At 50.3% G+C, this 24320-nt stretch overlaps 1 long non-coding RNA gene across 2 annotated transcripts; it reads right to left on the bottom strand.

Moving 5' to 3' along the window:
• Positions 1-14077: 14077 nt before the first annotated feature.
• On the bottom strand, positions 14078-20630 carry LOC142007049 (uncharacterized). Of its 2 annotated transcripts, none has more exons than XR_012643887.1 (3): positions 20553-20630; positions 16680-16858; positions 14078-14376 (listed from the first exon to the last, which is right to left on the bottom strand). It is a non-coding gene; the product is annotated as an uncharacterized LOC142007049 (long non-coding RNA). The 2 variants fall into 2 exon arrangements; XR_012643886.1 differs by having other exon boundaries at positions 16680-16899; positions 20553-20627.
• Between the last annotated feature and the right edge of the window lie 3690 nt (positions 20631-24320).

The following is a 24320-nucleotide window of genomic DNA, read 5'->3' as shown; positions in this document are numbered from 1 at the left end:
GTGTTACAGAAGCCCGCCAGTGAGGCACTCTCTCATTTTGGCTCATGGATTCTTTGTTCAGTCCCCTGCCAGTGATTAACTGGCTATTTTTGTCCTTATCCAGAGTGGAAGAAGTTTGTCCTCAGAGTTACCAGGCAGTGATCCGGTAACAATTGCCTTATAAGCACTCCTCCTGGTTGAGGGCCGCTAACTGCCATCTCGATCCTCTACAGTTTAACATGTCCTCCTGACTAGAAATGTGACAGGAATGTTTCCAGTAGCCTTAGCACTTGTGTCCAGCTGAAATCATTAGTAGCCTGCAGCCATCATGCCTAAGGGGCTTGTCCACATTTGGAAATGTACCAAAGCAGTGATTCTGGAACAGTTATTTCACTGAAAAACCCCCATGGACACGCTGATTCTGGAATAAGTGTTTCCAATTTAATCCACTCTACGACAGCTATTTTGGTACTTTTCCAAGCACAGATAAGCCCTACGGCTGTGAACCCAAGCTAAGCAGGGTTGGACTATGCCACTTTATGGGTGGCAAGTATCGGAGGGGTAGCCGTGTTAGTCTGGATCTGTAACAGCAATGAAGGGTCCTGTGCCACCTTATAGACTAACAGAAAAGTTTTGAGCATGAGCTTTCGTGAGCACAGATTCACTTCATCTGATGAAGTGAGTCTGTGCTCACGAAAGCTCATGCTCAAAACTTTTCTGTTAGTCTGTAAGGTGGCACAGGACCCTTCGTTGCTGTTTATGGGTGGGAAATCTCTGAGAAACACAAGGGACTTGTCTTGATAAGGAAAAAGTTTAAGGTTTAGACTGGGTTTAGCTGGCATGTTCAGACTGTCCCAAACTCAGCCTTTCTCCTAGTGGAGATGTCAGGCTAAAAACTATCAGCTTCTGACTAGCCTGGGCTATAATCTGACCCCACTAACTTAAAGGTGCTGCATGAAGCATTAAGAAAAAGTCTTGGGTTTAGATCGTGCTTAGCTCTGTGCTTGTCTAACCTCAGCTCATTTTTTCTGGTCCAGACATGGCCACAGATGCTCCAGGAGATGTTGGTGGGTCACGAAGAGGTTTCCTATGAATCAGTACAGAATCCCCTGTTTCAGTGTGGTAACTGCAACAATGGAAATAGTCCTGATTTACACCAGCATGAACAAGAGAGCAAAATGATACGCTGGTTCCTGAAAAGCACAGTGCGCCAAATATCACTAACAGTATAAATATCATGTCAGAGATCACTAATAGTGAATATTGAAGGCATCGAATAAACTTAGAGAATCCAGGGAGTGTATTCCCCAGCCCATAGCACCCGATTTGCCTGCCACGGGGGAGTCCTGTAAACAGCAAGGCCTTACCTAGACAAGGGAATCTTTGCTGTTCAGTGGTGTTAACTGCACCACTCTGAAAAACCATTTAGCCTTTAGGGCAGACTCAGTTTAGCACTTTTAAAACCATGTTAGCTGGTTGTGATTTCTTTTTAATCACATGACCCTGGGAGTCAGGCTCTATCTGGGAGCAGAAGCAGTATAAACTACAGAGGCAACTAAGCAAAATTCATATATAGCGTCAGTTCACAGAAATCCCCAGAGTTATACCAAGGGTGACACCTGACTGCTTGAGTTTCACAGGAGCCTTTTGCCCCTTATGTCCAACTGCTGTCTGACTCGTATTTTATTCTCCTGGTGCAATAGGAGGAACCTCCATTTCGGAGCCCTGGGAACTGTTACCTGGGGATCCTGAAATGTGACTGGCATTTGTAACAAAGACATTGCCCATCATCTGATCTGCATGTGGATACAACACTGACAGCACCTTAGAAAGATCTGAGTCAGAACTGCACATTTTCTTTTGCTTGGGAACTCAACTACCCAGCCCCTTTCAGCTCTCTTTGCCAATACAAGCACAAAGATTCACACTGAGTGCGTTTTGTTTTTTTGTTATTTTAAAAGTCTCAGTTTCTAAGCAAGTTGCTCTTAAATACAGTCCTCTGACTCTTCACAAGTTACCAGCATGGCGCCGTGTGTGGTAAAATACAAGTGCCTGTGGTTCGTAGATTTCAGAAGTGCCGAGCGCTAACATAAAAGAACAGGAGTGATGCGACAGAAAAGGAGAAGGCGTCAGTGAAAATGAGTAGGGTTACCATATAAAATAGGGGACACCCCTGAGAGGGAGTGTATCTGTATCAGTATCCACCGACTTGCTTTGCACTAACGTGGTATAGTATATGTAGAACATTAACACAACATGAGTGGGTAGATACTGATGCACATATACTCCCTCTCAGGGGTGTCCTCTTTTTTGAAAGGTCAAAACAATGAGCATCAAACTGACAAGACTATATCAAGAGCTATTGAGAGTGCTAAACAGTGCATTTTAAATGTAATTGTCGCCTCTTCCCAAAAGCCTGAAACCAGCAAGATTCATTTTTGCTACCATTTCCTCCTCCTTTCCCATTCGTTAATGTTGTTTTTCAGTTTTTTTTCTTGGTGTTTTTGAATATTCTCACACCATAGCTCCCCTGTTCTCGCCTCCTCACTGCCAGGTGGGCTTTATTGGTGCTATTTTAGCACACAGCTTTTCCAGAAAAGATTTTTGTGCTTACCCACCCACAGGAGAAGCAGGAGAAATCAAAGTGTTGTGACATGCAGGAGGTCACACTAGATGATTTGGTGGTTCCTTTTGGCTGGAAACTTTATGATTTTGTGACATTACATTGGGTGGGAGATACTAGCTAGCTGTTATTTTTGTATCTCTATTACATGATGAGTGTGTGTGCACACAGGGAGGGAAGGTTAAATATATTTGAAGGCTAAAGACCCTTCCATGGAATGATAATACCCATTTTACTAGAGGGTCACCTGTTGGGTCTCAGATCAGTACTAAGTGGATCTTCTCTGAAAGGCATATGACAGATGGTTTAGGCAAATGAGCCTGGGTTTGCTTTGCATAAGGATCCTGGTACAGCTGAGGCTCCCTCAACTGTGCTAGTGACAGGGAGCTGTAATGGAGTCCCCGCCCAGCCATGCGTCCAGCGGCACGTGTCTTATTTGAAAGTGAAATGGATATGGAAGTAAACTTTGGTGAGTCAGATGTCACGTGGACCCTCAGAACAGCGATAAGCTGCATACACACTTTTGATCCCTTCTCTCACACGCGTTCAAAGATCATCCATTAGCCCCTTCACATCCTCAATCCAGCCTTCCTGAAGCCGGCTCTTCACCTATCCATTCCCGTAGTCCCAACCCATCTATATCCCCTGCCAACCTGACTGTGGGATCACAAACCAGTGGAAGGCTGGTGGCTACCATGGGTACCTGGTAAGACCTTTAATAACTCTGAATTAACTAAAGGCATGAATTTAAAATGACTCAATTAAACCACTTTAAACCCCTATGTGGATGTTCTCACCCAGAAATTAAAGTGGCCTTAATTTGGTTTCGGTTAATTCATTTCCATATTTTTTCCATCAGCTCATTAAATCACCTGAAAGGGTGTCATCAGGCCTGCATCTGTAAGGTTGGGTGTTATTATCTACAGTCCATTGATGGGGAAACTGAGGCACTGAGCAGTGTCATGACAAGTCCAGGTGTCCTGACTCCCAGCCCCCTGCTCCACTCAGCAGATCACCCACCCATTTTTGGTATGTTCAGAGCAGTTGCTCACGCCTTTGTTTAGCGAACAGAAGACAATTGGTGTGAAATGAGAAGAACAGGAGTGTCAGGTTGTTCTGGCTCAGGTTGCGTCTCCACGATGAGATTAAACTCGAATTTAAGGCAGTTAAGCTCGATATTACCAGGTGACTGTCTTCACATTAGCTCAATTTAGGGAGCACTCTCTCGGGACTGCAAAATTGCGGTTACCTGCTGGGTGTAGTGTAAAGCTCGAATTCAGAAGTTCTATTAAAGGCCAGCGTGGAAGCGCCCTGTCTTAAAATTGAATTTATTAGCTGCCAGTCCCCTATGTATTCCACAAAGCTATGTGAGCTGCACCTGGCTCCCACCTCCCCACTACTAGTGTGAGCTGGGAAACTGACCAGGCTGTTGCACTCCTGGGGTGCAGAGCCAGGCACCCCACGACCAGGCAGCTTGAACTGCATGGGGCTGGGCACCCCATGGACAGGCAAGCTGTGTGTAGCCAGGCACCCTGGGGCTGGGATACTTGAGTTGTGCAGGGCCAGATACTCCATGGCTGGGCAGGCGGCTGCTGCCTCAGGGGACCAGACACCCATGGGTGGGCACCCACACCACAGGCACCCTTGGCCAGCTGCAACCAGGTGCTCCAGCCAGCAGGCTCCAGCAGCTTTTCCACCAGAGCTGGTGAGTGGCGGGATTTGTTTGGTTTTTTTGAAGAGTTTTTATTTTGAGGGGGTGGGGGGAGTGTTTTGTGGTGTCTTTTTGGGAGGGATTTTTTTTGGGGGAAGTTGGGGTGGGACTAGGGCTAGGGGAGCCTGCAGGGGGTGGGAGTAAATCCTTACATTTAAGAACGGAGAGCCCTATTTGTCACCTATTAGCCCACTAAATGGAGGGTTTACTGTACTAGCAGGAGCCAGAAAACCTATCAGGGCTGCTGCACTGTCAGTTTCCCAGGTCCCCTAAGATGCCAGACCCGGGAAACTGACCAGGGCTGCTGCACCTGGTTCCCAGCTCAGAATGCGGGGCTGAGGGAACTGTGGGATAGGTTCCCACAATGCACTGCTGCCACAGTCGATGTTTGGTGATGTCAGCGTGGAAGCGATGTGTCGAATTTGTTGGGTGCCTGTGGGAAGTGAGGGTACTCAAAACCGAATTGAGAAAAAACAGACCTTATAAAAAATTGATTTAATAAATTCACATTGATCTCGCTGTGTAGACATAGCCTCAGACACACTTCCCCTGCAAAGAAGCAGCTGGGGTGTGCTTTTGGTTCATCTTCACTTCCAGCAGGCTACCTTGTGGGCCTGGCCCTGAGCCACGCTCAGCCTTAGGGCCAAGTGAGCAAGGCAGTTGCCTTAGGCCCCACACCTTCAGGGCCCCGTACTCCAGTTGAGTATATAGCATCTGCCACCCACCGGCTGTGCCCTGCTGTCAGAATGCTCCCTTGGGCCCCAACCTTGGGCAGTCAGTGACACCATGGTTTGGGGAGGCAAGACCCCCACCCCCACTGGCCATGGCCCTTCTGCCCAAGGCCCCTCCTGCCCCCACACTGTGGAGCTGCTGGACCCCCATCCCACAGAGCTCCAGGGAGCTGGAGGGTGGCACTGCTGCAGCTGTTCCCAGAGCTCTGGGGAGTTAGCGGGGGATGTGACCGCAGCCCTCCCCAGCCCTGGCGCTCCGGTCACCTGGCAGGGGGCACTGCTCCCTACCCCCGAGCCTGCCTTCCCCACAAGAGCAGGCTGGGGGAAGGAGGCAGGGGGCCTCCTATACACCATGGGCAATGCCAGGTGAGGCAGTTTGGGAAGCCATTGCCTTCCCGTTCCTACCTACCCTACCCCCCAACCATGGCCACACCCACCGGCTGGGGCCTGCTGGGGCAGCTTCGCTGTCAGCTTCACTTTCTGTGTTGGTCAATCACAAGGCCAGTTGGCCAGTGTTGCTTTTCTTCACTATGTGTTATTTTTGCATCAGAAAGATGATCCACAGCATGAATAATCCTTCCGGGGAAAGAAAAAGAACCCAAACCAAAACAAAACCCTGCCCCTTGGTTACCAGTCACTGCTGTTCCTTGTCCTCTCAGATAAATACTGAGAGCAGAATTTACAAACATCCATCTCTCTGCAGCTATTTTGGGAGCATCAATAGCCGTCTCTCCAGAGATGTGTGCAAGGAGTACAGCTATCTTCTCCTGTGTCTGACAGCTTTCACAACTAACCCGCTTAGGCCTGGGTCAACAGATAGATGAGAAGCCTTCAGCAAGTGCCCAGCTGCTTCAGGAAGGGGGTTGGGTTATTTTAAAGGGGTGCTGCTGCTTGAAGTGCAGAGTTTTCACCAATGAGGAATTCTATAGGAAGACACAGCTGAAAGAGAACCTACTGCAGAAGGTTATACAATGGAAGTTACAGCTATTTGGGCATATTTGCAGAATGAACGACTAATGAAAAATCAAGACCCTGGTATTCAGCATAATGGACGGTTGGAATAGGAGAGGCAGACCCCACAGGGAATGGGTAGATGATGTAGTAGATTGGTGTGGAGCTAGTCTACAGAAATTAAGCCACTCTGCACTGGACAGGGAAAGAGGGAAGGAAACAGTGAGAGAGGCATCAGATACCAACAGGTACTGAGCTCATGGCTGATGATGATTGTGAACTTCCAGCTTGCTCCTTCTGCTGTATCCCTGGGCAGCAAACCTGAGTCTGGATACATCAGTTCTGAATAACTACCAATGGTTCACGAGAGCTGTCTCGTTGTAAAACTGCCCTTTCAAACTCAGGTGTAGACAAAGCCTAGGAGGGCAGCTGTGGGAGTTGACACCCATCAGTTAAGGCCAAGGACTCATCCACTGGCACTTAACGGATGGGCACTCCGTCAGCCACAGTGGAGTTTACCCCCACAAATTCTGAGGGTAACTTCCGCCAGCTGTTTGCATCCCGACAAGTAACCAAAACACCTGTGTGTCTCAGGGCATTGTCCACTCAGTTGATTTCGGGGGAGCAAGTGCAGTTGACCCTGGCATGTTTCTCCAATGTACACAAAACCTTTGGTACAGAGCAGGGCATGGGCCCTGAGTGAACGTAGGGTTGGTGGAGGCAAGCTGCCTCCCGTCATAGTTGTAGGCCACTCCACGCCTCTTGCTGGCGACACATGGTCCCCCTCCCCTCCGTCCAGGAGGGCAAGTGGCATGTGGTGGGTGGCCCCCTTGGCCCCAGAAAGTGTGGGGTTCTTAGCCCCAGCCTCCCTGGGCCTGGAAGAGCTGGCAGCATGGCCCCAGCCCAGGCAGCTCCAGGAGACTAGGGGAGCTGCTGTGAATGGGGGCAGAACATGGGTGGGACCAGCCAGGCAGTTTAGGAAGGCATTGCCTTCCCCCACCGCCTGTAACAACCACCCACTGGGCCAGTAAATCAGGCTGGGAAGGCTGGGTGCCAAGTCACAGCATTTCTCCATTTTCTTGCTTGTGCCTTTTAGGGAAGGGGTGCCAAAAACAGCTTCTGCTGTGGGTGACAAAGACTCAGTGCCACCCACTAGCCCCTCCTAAGTGTCCCAGCCTCTGCAATGGCACAAGGAGGGGCCCCCATCCTTCTCAAAAAGGGGAGATGACAGCCAGGAAGCAAAGACAATTCGAGTTTCTGCTATGGACAGAGGAGGCCGTGTCTGGGCAAATGGGAAGGACACCTTGCCTGCCTGGCTGAGGAGGCTCTATTTATTCCTTCTCTCTCACACAAACCATACTAGAAGGGGTCATTAGTGCAGCTGAAACAGGAGAAACACTGGGCCTGAGTGACTCCTGCGGGTTACCCAGTGGGTTTTGTGGGCCAGTAGCACTGTAATTACTCCGGTGCCTGCTCAGGATGGCAAAGCAGGGCCATCCTCCTCATGTCTTTGGGTCATGGCGAGGCCTTAACTACTTCTGTGCGGAAGGCAGTTCGCTTTCCCTTGCCAAAGCCACAGACATAATGAAGACTGCTAACTTGTGCCTCACAGGCAGGCAAAGGGCCTTTCCAGTGGACGTTGCTTAAAAAATACCGTGAATATGCTCTAGCATCCTCACAGCTTGTCCTAATGGCTCTCCAGAGACCGTACAGCTCCATGCTGAACCTGTGAGTGTACAGTACTCTGTACTCAGAGGAGAGCAGTGGGGTGAACTGCAAAACAGCTGAGCTGTTACTATGGAAACACCATCCAAGCCTTGCTGCCTGCCCCCAGAACTCAGATAGAGGTGCCACTGTGGGAGGCAGATGTGAACTGGAATTGCGTGCTGTAAACACACAGCCTCCCTGTGGCTTCAGTCTCTCGCTCTCTACTGATATGGCCGCCTCTCTGGGTAGCTGAGTAGATTCCCTGAGACTCCTGCACCCTGCTCTGCCATAGCTATTGAAGTGGGGGTGGATTCTAACGTGGCAATACTCATGGGTGCACAATACATTGAAAACTTCCTTTGGGACTTGGTGACCCAGATCTTTCCAGACTTTCCCCACTTTATGCAGACTGCATCCACCTTCCACCTTACCATGGGTCAAAGCACCACAAGGACAGCTGCTCCCTTGAGATTTTGGCCCCAGTCAACTTGGACCGCAGGCTCCTACTGTTGGTTTTGGATCAGACTCAAAATCATCGAGGCACGCTTCCATCCTAGGATTCAAACCCAAATCTCCCTTCAACGCAAAGCAGAGGGGATTTCGGCTCTAATCTGGGGTGGGAGCAAATATCAATACTAATTTTTGCTATTATTAATTCTTCTTTGTGTAAGGATGGGTCTGAGGAGCAGAATGCCCAAATTATCACAATGATAAGACAACATATTAACGCTGAATCTCTCCAACCACCTACAATAAACCAGACTTCAGCTCCCTAATTAGACAGACCTGTTTCATTCCAGCTCCCTACTTCAGCTGCGTACAGGATTTGTTTAGAGCTAATATACATTTAAGGATCAGTCACTATGTATGGATCTAGATTCCAACTTTTCTTAAATTCAGCCTGGATTTTACTTGCAGGGTTTTGATAGGGGCTCATCTCCCAGTAACCTGGGTAGAATTTGCATCCAGACATTAATACAGGTAGAGCCTTTCTAGTCCAGGGGGACCTGACTGGTGCTGAATGAGAGAATTTGCTGCACTACAGGAGGTCAATATTGTTTAGTGGCATTACCGACACTTCTACCGCTCACTGGGGCAAATTAGAGTTAAGTAACAGCACAGAACACTGAGAGCCAGATCTGGTGGTTGTAAACAAATTTTATGGGAAACATGGCCACACCCAAGGCTTTTTTTCCCCAGTGGAACATACCGGAACAGCATTCTGGCACCATTTCTCATGGCACTGCAATTCTGGAAGTCGTCTGGGTGGCTCCAAGCCACGGGTGGCTCCCTAAGGAGCCATTTGCGTCTCCTGCTGCTGCTGCTACACTGAAATAGTAAGACTCAATTTCACTGGTTTAACGGCTGGCAGGAGGGATCCAGCCATTAAACCAATTAAATCGAGTCCCACTCGTTCAGCGCAGAAGGGTGCTGGGAGCTGTCCCTGCTGTGCTGTACGTGGCGGGAGCCAGAGGGCAGCTCTGGTGAAAAGGAGATGGTGGCCAGTGAAGGAGCAGTGCGGGTGGCAGCACACAGAGCTCCTGGGTAATGTAAGTGAACCCTGGGTTTGGGGGGGGTGGCTTGGGGCTGCAAGAGGGTTAAGCCTGGGGTTTGGGGGGCAGTTTGGGGATGTGAGGTGGTTTTAGCCTGGGGGCTTGGGGGGCCAGTTTGGGCTGCAAAGGGATTAAGCCTGGGGGCAGTTTGGAGCAGTCTGGGGCTGCGAGGGGGTTAAGCCTGGGGATGGTTTGGGGCTGTGGGGGTTTAAGCCTGGGTTGCACTTTGGAGTGGTTTGGGAGTGCAAGGGGGTTGTCTGGGGATTGGTGGGGCAGTTTGGGGCTGCCAGGGAATTAAGCCTGGGGGTGGTTTGGAGCTGTGGAGGGTAAAGTCTGGGAGCAGGCAGAGTGGTTTGGGGCTGTGGGAGGTTAAGCCTGCAGGTGGTTTGGCACTGCAGGGCATTCTGGCACCTTTTTTCCTCGAAAAAAAGCACTGTCCACACCCACGATAAGCAGTTGCCCAGCTAACTAAAATCACACCAGACCAAAATGTTGTCAGCCCAGAGAGGTTCAACCTGTACAGTCAAAATGGGTTTGCTCCATGATCTGGTTCTTGTTAGCAATGCACCTCCCCGCCCCTAGTAGTTCTCATTAAAGCCGGGAGGTTGTTTCCTCCGGAGTGGTCTGTGCATCAATTGTTTCAAAGTTCTGGTCAGAAACAAGGGAAGGGTCTTCCCTTGAGCATTATACCAGGAAACCTGAGTGCATGATGGTGACACTGATTCACTGATGGCAGCCTGGAGCCGCCAGCTGGTGCTGGGCAGCTGAATAATCCCGCTGAGTGATGCCAACAATGAGAGGATGTTACTGTAGTTTGCCACTCATTTCTCCGGCCTCTGTGCCAAGAAAACCTTAGGCTGCCTGCTTAATAAAGAAAGAGACAATGTTTTCAGGAAGCCACCGGCAGCAGCACTGATAGGTCACAGCAAATGACAGTGGTCTGGCCTCCCAGTCTGATTCCTAAAGGACGACGAGGGCACGTACAAAGAGGCTTTTGTATAAGGCGGCTGCTGCTGCTCAGAATTTTTTTTTAGCTCAGACAAGGGTGGGAAACTGGCTGCAAGCGAATGTGAGCATAGGGGCCAAATGAAACAGCTGTCTAGGTTCAGCCAATAGGGGAAGGTGTAATCCACTAACCACGCTCCCCTGCTCCTGGTTAAAGAGGCCATGACAAACTCCATACCGTCTCCCTTACTTGCCTCACACAGGCTAAATCACCCCCACTCTGTTTCCCTGTTTGGAGTCAGCTCATCACGCTGGTGCAAGGTAAAGGGGCCCAGAGAAGCCCCCTCCCTGGTAGGATGCACTCTCTTTTCTCTCACTACCTTCAGTTTTCTCACCACCTCCCACAGCACAAATAAGAGCTTCATCAGCCTTTCGGTCATTGGGGAGAGCCTCTGAACTCCCAGAGCACAGGAGGTAATCTGCTCTGGGCTGCGTGGAGTGTGTGTGTGGCGGGGGGTGATGAGTTGAGCACCTTTAGGCTGTGTGTTGTTTGTCCTGGTGTCACTGAGCATGTGTGTGCCTGCAGGCGTGCAAAAGGTTCCCATGCATCTCTCTCCGCACTTGTTGTTAAGAACATAAGAACGGCCATACTGGGTCAGACCAAAGGCCCATCTAGCCCAGTATCCTCTCTGCTGACAGTAGCCAATGCCAGGTGCCCCAGAGGAGGTGAACCGAAGACAATGATCAAGCGATTTGTCTCCTGCCATCCATCTCCCGCCTTCAACAAAAGGCTAGTCACCATACCTTACCCCTTGCCAATAGCCATCTATGGACCTAACCTCCAAATATTTATCGAGCTCTTTTTTAAACTCTGTTAGAGTCCTGGCCTTCACAGCGTCCTCTGGTAAGGAGTTCCACAGGCTGACTGTGCGCTGTGTGAAGAAAAACTTTCTTTTATTAGTTTTGAACCTACTACCCATTAATTTCATTTGGTGTCCTCTAGTTCTTATATTATGGGAACAAGTAAATAACTGTTCTGTATTCACTTTCTCCACACCCTTCATGATTTTATATACCTCTATCATATCACCCCTCAGTCTCCTCTTTTCCAGACTGAAAAGTCCCAGTCTCTCTAGCATCTCCTCATATGGGACCCGTTCCAAACCCTGAATCATTTTAGTTGCCCTTTTCTGAACCTTTTCTAACATCAATATATCTTTTCTGAGGTGAGGAGACCACATCTGCACGCAGTACTCAAGATGTGGGCGTACCATAGTTTTATATAGGGGAAGTAAGATATTCTTTGTCTTATATTCTATCCCTTTTTTAATTATTCCTAACATCCTATTTGCTGTACTGACTGCCTTTACTTGACTGTGTTTGTGCTTGTGTGCATCTCTCTCTGTGCCTGTGTATTTTCTGGGTCTCTCTGTCGCTCTCTGCCTGTTTGTCTCTCTCTTTCTATGGACAGGTTTCAGCCACTCATTTTAACTCAGTACAAAGAACAAACAGCACAAACATAGAACCCCGGAGCTGCAACACGCCAGGCGCAGGAAGAAGTCAAGCAGGCAGAAGTGGTAGCCAGGGGAACGGGTGTAAAGTGACTGGAAAAAACGCTAGAGAGAGAGACTGTAAAGCCAGGTTCCTGCTCCCTGTGCTCATGGAAAAGATTCTGGAGATAAATGTGCTCGTTTAGATAACGATCTATCTGTGTATTTATGTAACCATAAGCCAGAGAGCTGAAGTGTTCCAGCCGAACCACTCAGGCAGGCAATGGGCAGAGAAAACAAAGCATGTTACTCTGTCCTGCCCTCCCCATCCCCGTCTTAAAGGGATATGGAGTGCACGGGTAGCACTGAGCTGCCAAGTCTAAGGATAAAAGCCTTTGCAGCTGGTCGGGGCAATCCTAAATGAGTCGTGCTTTATGGTTCTAGCCAGGCCTCTAGGCTTCTGCCTGGTAGAAGCTGGGTGGCTCCAAGACTGGACTGCAGGGTTCTGTAGTGGACTGGGAGGGGAAGGATAGTAGTGGGGTGCAAACTGGTGAAAACAGGCAGCGAGGCAAGAAGAGGCTCTGCTACTGACTCTGCGTGACTTAGGGCAAGTCACTTAGCTCAGCTCCTCAAAAGTATTTAAGCTCCTGCCTTCCATTTTGGTACCTAGAAAAATCACAGGAAGAATACTGTGAACTACAGATTCCCTTAGGTGCTCATCCAAAGGTGTGAAAGAACAAAGGTCTCCCTTGTCACCCTCCCCTTAGTGGGTAGGACCCTGAGGCAGGAGACCCCTGTTCAAATCCCTTTCTGTCTGAGGAGAAGGAATTTGAAGAGGGAGTTGCTGCCTCTCAGCTGAGTGCTCTGACCATTAATTGGTCTCTCTGGGCTCATTAAGGTTTAATTTTTCAATTAGTTAAAGTGAAGCAGCTTCAATAGGAAAAAGTGAGACGGTCCCATATCAGAACAGCCTCCTCTTGAGGTCAGAGCCTTCGCCTGAGAGAAGACAGGTCCCTGTTCAGATCTCCTCCCTGCCTCAGGAAGAGGGGCAGACCCCCGGTTCAAATCCCATAAGTAGGAGGGAAGGGGCAGGGTGGGGAGTAATTTGGGAGAGTGCCAAAGGAGGGGAGGGGAGGAATGGGGGTGCTTAAGGAGAGCGAGAAGAATGAGGAGCTGTGAAGGGAATAGAGGGCAGGGATCTGGAGCTGGTGACAGGGAAAAACACCAGGGAGTGAGTGGGGCAAATTAGGTAGAGCTGGTGAAGGCAGGAATGGGAGCAGCTCAGGAACTGGAGGGGTGAGAGTAGGAATACAAGGAAGGGGGAGGACTGAGGCACATATGGGCTGGAGGGGATGGGGGCTTTGCAGGCCGGGCATTTCAGCGCCTGGGTGCGGTTCAGAACACCCGTGATTAAAAGGCTGCGCGAGGGGACGGGCTGAGCCAGGTGCCCTCAGTGAAGCACAAAGCGATGGTTAGTGACACACGGGGGCAGGAGGAGGGGCAAAGGCGGGTGTGTGGCACAGAGGCGACAGAATCATTCAGCTGCACTGGCAGATGAAATGCTGAAACGTATGGAAGCTGCTGTCTCCCCGCACCCAGAATTACTACTGTGAGAGCCCCAAAGGCTGCGGGGTATGGCAGTGATGCTGAAGTGTGCTGTGGGGTCCCACGGGAATCATTGGACTGGAAGGGCCCTCAAGAGGTCACCTAGTCCAGTCCCCTGCTCTTGAGGCAGGACTAAGTGTTAGAGAGGCAGTAAGGCCCAGTGGCTAGTGCACCAGACTGGAGCTCTAGTCCTGGCTCTGCTGTCAGCTCACCTTGGCCAAGCCACTTTGCTTCCTGCATCCATTGCCAAGGTGAGGCTAATGATCCTGACTCTCCTTTGGGAAGCATGAATGAAAAGCAGCAGTATTTGTGCTGGGTTTTGTTACAGGGGCCTGTGCAACCTTACTCTGGTGCTATGCCTTCTGCTAGCATCTTTAATGATAAGACCATGCACTACTTTTATTCTGGTTGCCCCTTTTGGCGGCAGTCTCACCCCCTCCATGGTTTGCTTTTGAAATGCAGGAGGTGGAAAGCCCTGGGGCTATGGCGATGCTTTTTCTGGGTCCCTTAAAATTATGTTTGGCTTTTGCTGAGGTAGAAACTTAGCACAGTTGCCATTTTCCTCTCTCTTGCATGTATTCCTTGGGAAAATGCTGACAATGCTAGTTGGAATAACACCTAAACTTCATGTAATAATACCTAACTTCGTACACTAAACCTAAATGTTACCATACAAGGTGCTCTCCTCTCGGCTTCCCCTAACAACCACTCATACTCACTGGAGCCGCAACGTGGGAGCCTGATGTCAAAACCCTTTTGCATTAATTCCTCTGCAAGGCAGGGAGGGTGCCAGGCAAGCTGATGCAGCCTTGATTTATTCTGACTCTTCCCCTGCATGTGCCTAATGGTTTATTTGGCCAGAGAAGTTAACAGCAAAGCAGGAGAAAGAAAGTGAGAGGAATCCGGCATCCCTGCAAAACAGGAGCGAGCCCTCCTCGAGGTTGCTTTTGCAGCTGCCTCAGTGACAATAGCATTTCATCATTTTGGCCTACGATGGAAGATCAAAAAGCCTGACATTTTCTTCTCTCCTGGCTTCCTCTTTGCTTCTCTCTTCTTTCCTCCACTCCCCAGTGGTTTCTTGCTGTCCTTGGAAAACAAAATTGACATCCAGTAATATTCCCCCAAAGCCTAATTCTCAAGAGAAAAGGTTAATGCAGCAGCAGTTGCATCTCTCTTGACAGCTTGTGTACCCCTGAAGGTGGACCTCTGTGTGTGTGTGTGAACGTACCATACACATGCAAAGTTCGGGGGGGGGTGGGGTTTGGGGCAGGCCATTGTCTACATTCACAGATGAGGAAACTGAGGCACAACCAAAAGTGGCTTGCTCACAGTCCCACAGCGAGCCAGCAGCAGCAGCAGCAGGCAGAGCTGAGCTTGCCATCTGCATGGCCCTAGCTCAGTGCACTAATTCCAGCCGCCTCACGTACATACCAATAGATGTGGTGTGTGGGTGCGTGGTGTGCAGATGCACAGTCAGCGTGGGAAGCTTTGTAAAGCAGAAGGAAAGTCCTGTTGCTAAAAACAACATCCTGCCTGATCACTGCTCCCAGGATACACAGCCAGGAAGGATTTTCCACGGCTGTGGCAGCACAGGGACTGAGGTGGGGACCAAAGACTTTGGGAGTTCAGTGGAATCCCAATAAAACACAGGGTGTACACTGCCTTGGGTGGGATTGTCAAAGCCAGGGAGGGATTTGCATTCTGAAAAGAAGAATTCTAGGTCCCCTGCTCCATAACTAATCTCAGGTCTTGCTCCCACACTCTCCAGAGCTTTGCTATATGGGGTGATGCTGCATTTTGGCAGCTCTGTGCCTCCTGTTGCTGACTCCGACTCTTTCCGTCCATTATTTAAAAGACTCTTGCAAAATACAAACCACTGGAGGAGATACTTTAAAAGCCTTTTGCAGGCCTGACCTTTGTACCCCTCTTTTTGTGACCTGTGGTGCTCAAAATGGAGTGTGCAAAGGTGGCTTTGAGCCCCTTTTACTTCCATGGTCTCTTGTTTGATCTTGGGGCCAGTCTGGTGCCAAGGTAATTGACAGCAGCCACAGGGATGCTACAAATTGTGCTGGCTGCTCATGCCCCTCTCAAAGGATCCATTTCAGGAATCTGGAGCTAAGCAGAGGACAGCAATGCTCTGGCCCTGCCTAGGGCCATCTGGGAATTCCCCCATGCCAAGGGGAAGCCTCTGGCCTTGACATCTGCTGTCTTTAATGCCACCTTGTACCTGTTTGCCTTGTGACTAACTGTACTCTGCCAAGTGCTGCATCCTCTCATTGGCCACTGCAGTCACTGAAGTGGAGGGCCTTAACTACCCAGCAAGATCAGGCCCATATTACCTCACTAGAAGCAGTGGGTCCTTTGGCTGGGGCTGTGGAGGTGGACAAGGAACACTGCCTGAGCTTATATGGTAAAGAGAGCTAGGGAGATTAACTCCTGCAGGCCCCACTGCGTGCAAGGAACTGCAAACGTGGTGGGCCTGATTCCCCCATTGCCTGACACCTTGAGTCACCAAAGACATTGGTCAAAAGCAAGTGCAGAAGGCTATGAGATCAGAACTGCTCCTGCCTATGGGGGAAGGAGTTTTCTGCTCAACACAGGTGTGAATGGGGACACGAGGTGTGAAACGGCATGTTTCTGGATTGTTTCTCTTAGGCTAATTCATTCCCTATTTTCATGAAGTGTGAGTTTGAAATATAGAGCCTCAGTTCTTCACCTCCTCTCTGAATGCTGTACTTGCTCAGGTCCACTACAGTTTGCGTGCCTACTTACTAAGCTCCTTGGAGAGTCCTTTACGTGCAGAAAATAAATACTTGGGTCATGCAGGCAGGCCAAGGGACATACCAATACCCAGGTGATTTCTGGCTGCCAGAATGGCCCTTTAGAGCCTGTGGGCAGACAGATGTAATTTAGAGCAGCCCCAGAGCTGCTCATTATGTTGGGGGATTAGCTAAGCCCTTGACTGGCTCCAGGATCAGGAGAATGAAAAGATGATGGAGAGCTACCTTTGCTCTCTCTCCTGCTTGCTGAGCTGCTCTCAGTTCCCAATTAGCTGAAGTTAGTCCTGGGTCTGTGCTCTGCATGGACTCTGCTTCCTGCCCTGCAGATGTTCCTTTCTTACAGGGCAACCCAGTTGTGCCAAGAAATCCATAGAGGGAGAACATCTAAATGGAAAATAAAAAGGATCCAAATGGTTCTTCTGCCTATTAAGAGGTGATGTATTATTGCTGAGCAGTGGGCCAGCACCGAGAGCTCCACAGGTGGTCTGTATTAAGCGTTATAAACACGTGATGGAAAACTCTCTCTCTCTCTCTTGCTGGAGACTTGGCGAGGATTTTCATTCATTCCAAGAAAGAGAGAGGGTAAAATGACACGCATACTCACCCGAGCTGCTGTCAGGCAGAAGCTGGTCACCTGGTTGAGCAAGGACTCCTGTTTCACGCTCTCTCATCAGCTGGTGGGATAACCCTGCAGGGGCACATGATGGAAAGGTCGTCCCTTCCTCCGAAGCCGCTGACGTTCCGCCTGCAGCCCTGCTGGATGCAGCCTTCCGTTGGTCGGTTCTGGTACGGTGGGGGAGGACGACACAGACCTGAGTGGATCACTGGTCCCATCCAGCGTGGCAGGGAGCCAGGATTAGAGGAGTCACTGGCAGCTCCTTTGGTGGATTTCATCACATGTACACATTCCTGCTCTTACCCCCCACATGACTGTTGCAATGTGCTGCTCCTTGGCACGGAGCCAGCGGAATGCAAACCACGCCGGCAGCCCGCAGGCGGACCTCGTCCTGGCACCCTCCTACAAATGGACTGAGCAGAACAGGGCAGGACGCTGATGTGGGGTTTCTTGATGACCAGAGCCACCCAGCCTCTCCTGTGATAGCAGACATGGATGACAAAGCCCAGAGCAGTGCATTGTCAATGGAACGGCTGAGTTGGTGCCCCCGGCAGGGAACACCATGGCACAGGAGTCTGGTGGGACGGGCATTTATTAGCCTGGTGTGCCATTGGGGTCAGAGCTCATTGTGAAGTGGTGGCTCTCCTGACCTACTTTGAATGTCCAGATTGGAGCGTTCCTGCCTCCTCTGACCATCACCAGTGGGCTGCAATATGTGCCCATGAGATAGAACTCTACAGGGCTTCTTTTCCCTTGCCCAGTAAAAACTGGGTAATCTTTGAGCAAAACAAAGATTCAGCTTGGACCCACCCTCCCAGGCCTACCGATGGAGGTGGGGCAACAGAGGCAAATGCCCTGGGGCTCGGCGATTCAGAAGGTCCCAGCCCCTGGGTCTCCTAGCTGCTGCTGCTACTATGGCAGCATCCGGTGCTCCGGGTCCTTTAAATTGCCACTGGAGTCATGGTCCAGGATGTGCTGACGGACTGTTGGTGGGAGGTTATTGCCCAGTCCCGCCCCTTCTTCCCAAGGCTGCTCCCCTTCTGGAAACACAGAGCCTGGCTTCCTCACTTTGCTCAGGGAACTGACAATTCTGTTGGCCGCTCTGCATCCCCCCAAAATGAGGAGTCTTATGGGGCACTTATCTGAACATTCCAAACCTCCTTAATTTGCCAGATTGGGCTGGAAATTTTGTGGCAACTGGTTTTTTGATGAGCTCATAGAATAAAACAGCCCGATCCTCAGTCTCAGCCCAATACAAAATACAATCAAAGGGTGAAACAAACGGGCAGGCAGGAAAGGTGAGGGTTTAGACTAGCTGTTGACTCAGCTTCTGGGCCCAGAGGCTTCCTGTTAGTTTGTCTCTAACACAATCATACATCTTATTTTCTTTTAGAAATCCTCTGCAAGATCCTCAGACACAGCAAATCCAGCTGCACACAAGGCCAGGCACGTATCTCTTGGGCCCGATGGCCTCATGACCCACACGGGGCTCCTATCCTGGTTGCCATGGTGCGAACTGCATCACTCCAAGGCCTCAGTGTGGCCAGAGTAACGATCAGTGTCACCAATCTCAAGTGTTCAGGAGCCAGGCCCCCAAATATCATGAGAAGGGGTCCCTCTCATTTATTTCATCCATGGTAAAACAAATTTTGTTCTGGGTATGCCGGCATGTGCGGATGGGCACTGTCAATTGAAACACAGGCTGGGGGCTGGGGGTACTCTGCTACCCAGCACCTGAATCTTTCCTGGGTGCCTGCTCAAGTGCCCTGCTTTTACAGGGAATGCTGATTAGGAGACTGGCCTAAACGTCATGAGACTTTTTAAAATATTGGGTTTGGGGGGGGGGGTTCTTTTTATTTGCCTCTTGGTGTCTGAGCATTTGAATGAATATTTCGAAGCTCTACCCCACACACGTTGGTCGGTGTTGAGTCGCTAGAAGCGCGCTTCCTTTTTTAAGAATGGTGAGGTTGCCCTGAAATCACTTCGCTCCAGCAGCTGGAGCTTCGATAGACCACGTATTCTGAGCAATGGAAAGACCAAGTTCTACGGCCGCCCCTGCAGAAATCTCTGCAGCTACATCAAATTTAAAAGTTTAAGAGGAAGGGCAAGGTCTATCACGTGCTAACGGATGCCTCAAGATATTAGAAACAATAAGGAAAACAAAAACGGGTTTTGCAAATTATTGAGACGGATGACAAGCTTTGTTTTTAAATGGGTTTACGAAATCTGGTATTAGCAGAAATGTTTTTGTGATGTCTTTTTCGGGAAAATCCATACAAACAGAGAGGAAAAAGAAGTTATTTAGAGATTTTAAAGTTTCCCTGTAGGCAACCTCCACATGCCACCACCAGGAACTTGAACTCGCTGAGACCAGTCAGTTTCAGTGTGCACACCTGAGTGGCATGCAGAACAGCAACCAAAGAACATCCACAGTGCTAAATCCAGGCAGAAAGGAGTTTGAATAACATCTCATTCCCCTGCACAACTAGGGGAGAGAGCTCAGTTTACAGTCTCATGCGAAGGCCGATGCTTCTAATGGTGGAGCTTTGGGAAGGGCAGTGGAGAACCTAGTTAAACATCTGTCAGCCCCAACAGCTCTCCCAAGGTTGCAGCAGGGAAGAGCAGAAGGGGCCATAACCTAACGTCAATCTTATATGACGACCAGGGCTCCCAAATGGACTCTGTTTTTCCGACTTCCAAGCCACCCGTGCCCATCTAGCCTGACAGAGGCTGTGTCTACACGTGCCCCAAACTTCGAAATGGCCACGCAAATGGCCATTTCGAAGTTTACTAATGAAGCGCTGAAATGCATATTCAGCGCTTCATTAGCATGCGGGCGGCAGCGGCGCTTCGAAATTGACGCGCCTCACTGCCGCCGCGCGGCGCGTCCAGACGGGGCTCCTTTTCGAAAGGGCCCCGCCTGCTTCGAAGTCCCCTTATTCCCATGAGCTCAGACTCGGGGTGGCGGGGGTGCAAATGTGCAGCTGGGATGAGGGGAATTTACAAGCTCTATGAGAAGCAGCCACAGGAAGAAGAAACTTGTTGATGTCTCTTGCCCAATGCCCACGTACCAAGAGGCAACTTGCGAGCCCTTTGCTGCACCACCCTTGATTTTGACCGAAGCTATGGCAACTCTGCAACCGGGGCCATAATTAGCAGCTCATATACACGTGTGGACCTTAGCTGTGACCTAGCTAGCTTGCTCAATATAGCGCTGAGTTTGCAGCGACATGAGCTGGGGAGGCTGTCCAAGCCTTTCCTCCCATCCCCAGACCATACGTGTGCTGTTAGCCTATGCCACCATGTCTTCACTGCTGTTTTCAGTGAGCTAGATTACAGCAAATGCATGCTGCAAATTACACCCCTGGGGGCAATGTAGACGTACCCTCCAAGTGAGTCAGCTGGTGTAGCGCAGCGCATCTGTTGGGGACGGGGGCCATAGGGACCAGAAGAGAGGAACATAGCAGGAGAAACAACCGCCAGGAGGGTGAAGAGAGGGGTAAGTTTAGGCACTGTAGGCCCGGGGGGTCGCTGCAGGATTGGGACACGGCTGCTGCTGCTGCTGCTGCCTTATGCTCCAAGGGGGAGGGAGACCAACAGTGGTGCAGAAGAGGGAGACTGCTCAGTCTCGCCACTGGCTCTCCAGCTGTCACTCCTTTGGAGAGTCGCTGCTGACGGGGTGCAGAGCCCCACCACGCTGCAGAGCTGCGGCAGGGCTCTGTGCCTGCTGCGAGAGGAGTCAGGAGTTGGCCCAGAGCGAGGCTGCAGCTTTGGGAATCCTGGAGCCTGTTCAAGTGGCTAGAAAGGATCTGGTTTAGGAGAGAAAAGGGAGGTGCCTTGCCCCAGTCCCCAGAGACTCACTTGGGCCATGTGCGTGCCACAGAACGGCTCCAAGCTTCTTCCAGAGAGAGGGAAACAGCACAGCGGCATGCAAAGGAACGGGTCCCAGGAACATGACTAACCCTTTGAGAGCTCTGGTTATTTGTTATGGAAAGTTTCTGCATAAATTATGTAGAAGAAACCCAGTGACACAGCGTTTAAAAAAAAAGCCTCTACAGGGTGGGGCTGAAGAATGTAACAGACCAAGAAGGTGCAGATATCCATCCCAAATGAGCTGGTACAGTATGTTCTCTGCGGAAGTTACACCTGCTGTGACAGGGGCCGCCTCCTGCTGGTACAGGTATGGTCAGGTCACACACAATACAATAACTCTTATTGACAGAGCTGGACTAAGGGAGAGAAAAGCCAGGCCTCAGGCTAGAGCTGGTTGGAACACTGAACAGGAGGAAAAGAAAATTGCAAGAAAAGAGTGGAGCTTCCAGCTAGCTGGGGCTCAGGCAGAGAAAATAGCTCTGAAGACGCTGACTGGGATTATACTTCTCAAAGAGCAGCTTTTTTTCTGCAGCCGTGTGCCTGTGAGACATTGTGTGTTTATTTTTCGCACCTGCAATTAATTTCTGGCACACAGTTGAGCCATCTGATTGTGAGGGCCAACTCAGGCATGAGTGGCCAAAGAAGGCAGCTTTCCACCCAGAGCTTGGGTTTGTGGTTTTAAAAAGGCAGAATGGAAACACTGCTTAAAGTTTATCCCCTGGAATTAAGAAATTCCATCAGCTTTTGCCTGGGATGATGTTTGCAGTTAAGGAGGCAATTCATTAAAACAATGTGACTTCCTCAGATGAAGCATAAGATATGAATTAATGTACAGTACATGCTAAATATAAATCCCAGACAGTAAGAGGGATGGCACAGTGTAGCAGAGTGTAGTGTCATGCTTTTATTCCAAGTCTTGTGATATTTGGTGCTTTCTCCCTAAAGCTCAAGCTCTTGGAGTCATGTGATTAGACAAAAATCCCTGCTTTTAGGGTTTTTTTCTAAGTATCTAGTGCCAGTGGTTTCAGAGACACCCTTGAAAATGGGACCCAAAGACTCCAGAATCAGAAGGCAAAGAAGTTTAAAAAAATCTGCCTAAAGCTCATGGTTTTTATTACTTTTTAAAGCCACTGTGTTAGTTCTGGGGCCTGACCATACCTATAGCAACAGGCGGGCCGGAAGGACGGGAGCTTAAGAAGATTTATTTGCATTGGATTGTAATGTACTTCTGGGCCTTTTCTTGCCAACCATCCATACTCACCCAGATCCCACTAGCACCTCAGCACTGGAGGCCCTGGGGCACATTTGCAAATATAGTTTACAGGGAATGTAAAGAACTTAGCTGAGAGTATAAGAAAAAATGGTGATTGTTGTTGGACCTCCTGGTGTGAGTTGATTTTCTACTGCCCTCCTGTGGCCATTTGCAGCTGCAGTAATGCAATGTCATTCTCCAGCTTCTACCCTCACTTTTCATTTCCTGTTTAACTTGTTCCCTCACTGAAGAAATAGCTTCATTTCCTGTTGTTCCCCAGTGCCTAGTTCTGCTTATCTTAGTCTCAGGCACTTTGGTCTGATGTTAATACTTGAAGCTGCTGGTAACGGAGTTTCTGGCTAGCTGGACTGTGGAAGAGCAAAGTAACTAAGGTTTTAACAATGGGAAATTTCTCTGGACAGCTGAGGAGTTCCGAGGCCTGGAGTACAGATAGGAATGAACTCCAACTAGTGCCCCTATATTTGTACTTGCTGTTGTCATCCCACAGCATGAGGATTATCAGGGGACTCAGACCTGTTTGCTCCTTGCTGCTGGGTGTCCCTGCCAGAGGCCTCCTGAGAAATCTGGGGAGGGGCGTGTGATGGGTTCAGTCACAGAGACCCTCTTGGGACAATTACTTGATGTGTTAAAATACCATTGAGCACACCTTCCTGGGCGCCCCTCAACTCTGTCCTGCTGAGCCAGGCCCTTTGGCCTCCTCCAGCACTGCCACAGAGATGGGGTCCCTGTCCTTTGCAGTGTGCTACAGACACTGAGATCAGCTCATCTTTGGGAAGGCTCAGCCACAGGGTTGCCTCTCAACACCCAAATGCACAGCCCCTGGGAGCTGAATCCCAGATAAATCCATCTTACGCTGTATAACCTCTTATACCGAAAGCGCATGTTCACCCTCTTTCTCCTTACCAATTGTGGGGCCCTACACAACTGAGGCCCCTCCCCATGCAGCTTCTGCCAGCATCTTCCACACGCTCCCTGTGCTCTTGGGGCCCTACTAGGGCAGCACTGGTGGAGGGTGATGTGATGCACATCCCCTCGTCCATGTGCCAGCCTCAGTCCCACTAGTATTCAAATGTGGAGGCTGGAGAGCCAGGGGTTCTCAGCCCACGCAAGGCAGGCGGTGGCACTGGCACCTTGTGGGCAGACAACCAGAGCAGGCAACCTCCTGCTCCAGCTAAGCCCCCTTGCCAGGGCCCCACAGAGCAACTGGAGACTCAGTTTCCCCTGCTGCACCCTTGGGGGAGCTCCTCCCAGCTGGAGCGAATAAACCATGACAGCCACGCTCCCCTCCCTCCTGGCCCAGCTCGGCTCCTCTGCTCAAGACCATCTCCATGCTGCCAGCTGATATCGTAGGGACAGTGCTGCTCACACCCAGGTTGGGTCACTGGAGAGCAAGGAGAAGACAGGTAGCTGGCAGCACAGACACAGACAGGCCCTGTTCCCCCTCCTGCTAACCCCTGCAGCCTCCTGCTGCCCCCACTGGCCTGGGTGCGCAAAGCAGCTAGCATTGCTGTTTGCTGCAATCCCAGCAGTGCTGCTCCTCTGCCCCATACAAGAAGAACAAGAAACAACATCAGGACTCCTTGCATCCAGCTGCTCCCTGACAGAAGCCACCCCAGGTAAGTGCCACTAGGACACCACGTGCTGCTCAAGTCAGGCACAAAGCAGTAATGCAGCGACGGGACCATCCGTTGATGAGACAGTGACATATCAGCGTTGCACCTGACGAAGCGGGTCTTTGCCCAGGAAAGCTCATGCTCCAAAATATCTGTTAGTCTATAAGGTGCCACAGGACTTCTCGTTGTTCTCACAGATACAGACTAACACGGCCGCCTCTCTTACAGTAGTGACACAACAGTAACACAGAAACTGCCCGTGCCATGCTGGATTGGACATGTCACCGCAGTGAGGAGACATTGCCACCCCGTGGTGAGTCAGCGAGACGACAGCGATGACTGCCATTCCTGTCCTGCTAGCCCAGGGGTCTGCAGCCAAAATAGCGAGAAGAGCCACTTTATCATCTCTGGTTACACAATCAATACTTCAAGAGCTGCAGTGCACATGAAGAGGAGACAGTCCTGAACAAGTAACATCAAACCACAGGACTGCAGATACTGTTGTTGGATAGAGACACAAGAGTGAGGCAAGCACACAAACCTCCCACTTCCAGTTTTAGTTAAGGGACACACCAGCAATGCAGCTAACCTTCTCCTCATGAGAGCACTGCGCTTGCAATCAGCTTATGAGCTGCTTGCCAAAAACAAAATGAAGGGCACTCCGACACACAGTTCCCAGTTTTTGTCTGTTCAGCTCCCTTCCTGGAGCAGCCGCCCCAGGGCTGCTTCCCTCTGTACCTGGCTCCTTGTTCCATGGTCCCACCATCGGACATGACTTGGCTCTTCCATCTTTACCCAAAGCACAGCCTAGCGCAATCACTCCTCTCACTGCTTCTCATTTCCTGCCCTTCACTGGCCCATCTGTAGCCC

The sequence above is a fragment of the Carettochelys insculpta genome, chromosome 1, assembly GCF_033958435.1.
Source record: "Carettochelys insculpta isolate YL-2023 chromosome 1, ASM3395843v1, whole genome shotgun sequence".
Taxonomy (NCBI): Eukaryota; Metazoa; Chordata; order Testudines; family Carettochelyidae; genus Carettochelys; species Carettochelys insculpta.
The sequence above is the reverse complement of the archived record's forward strand: the minus strand, read 5'-3'. Positions and strand labels throughout refer to the sequence as shown.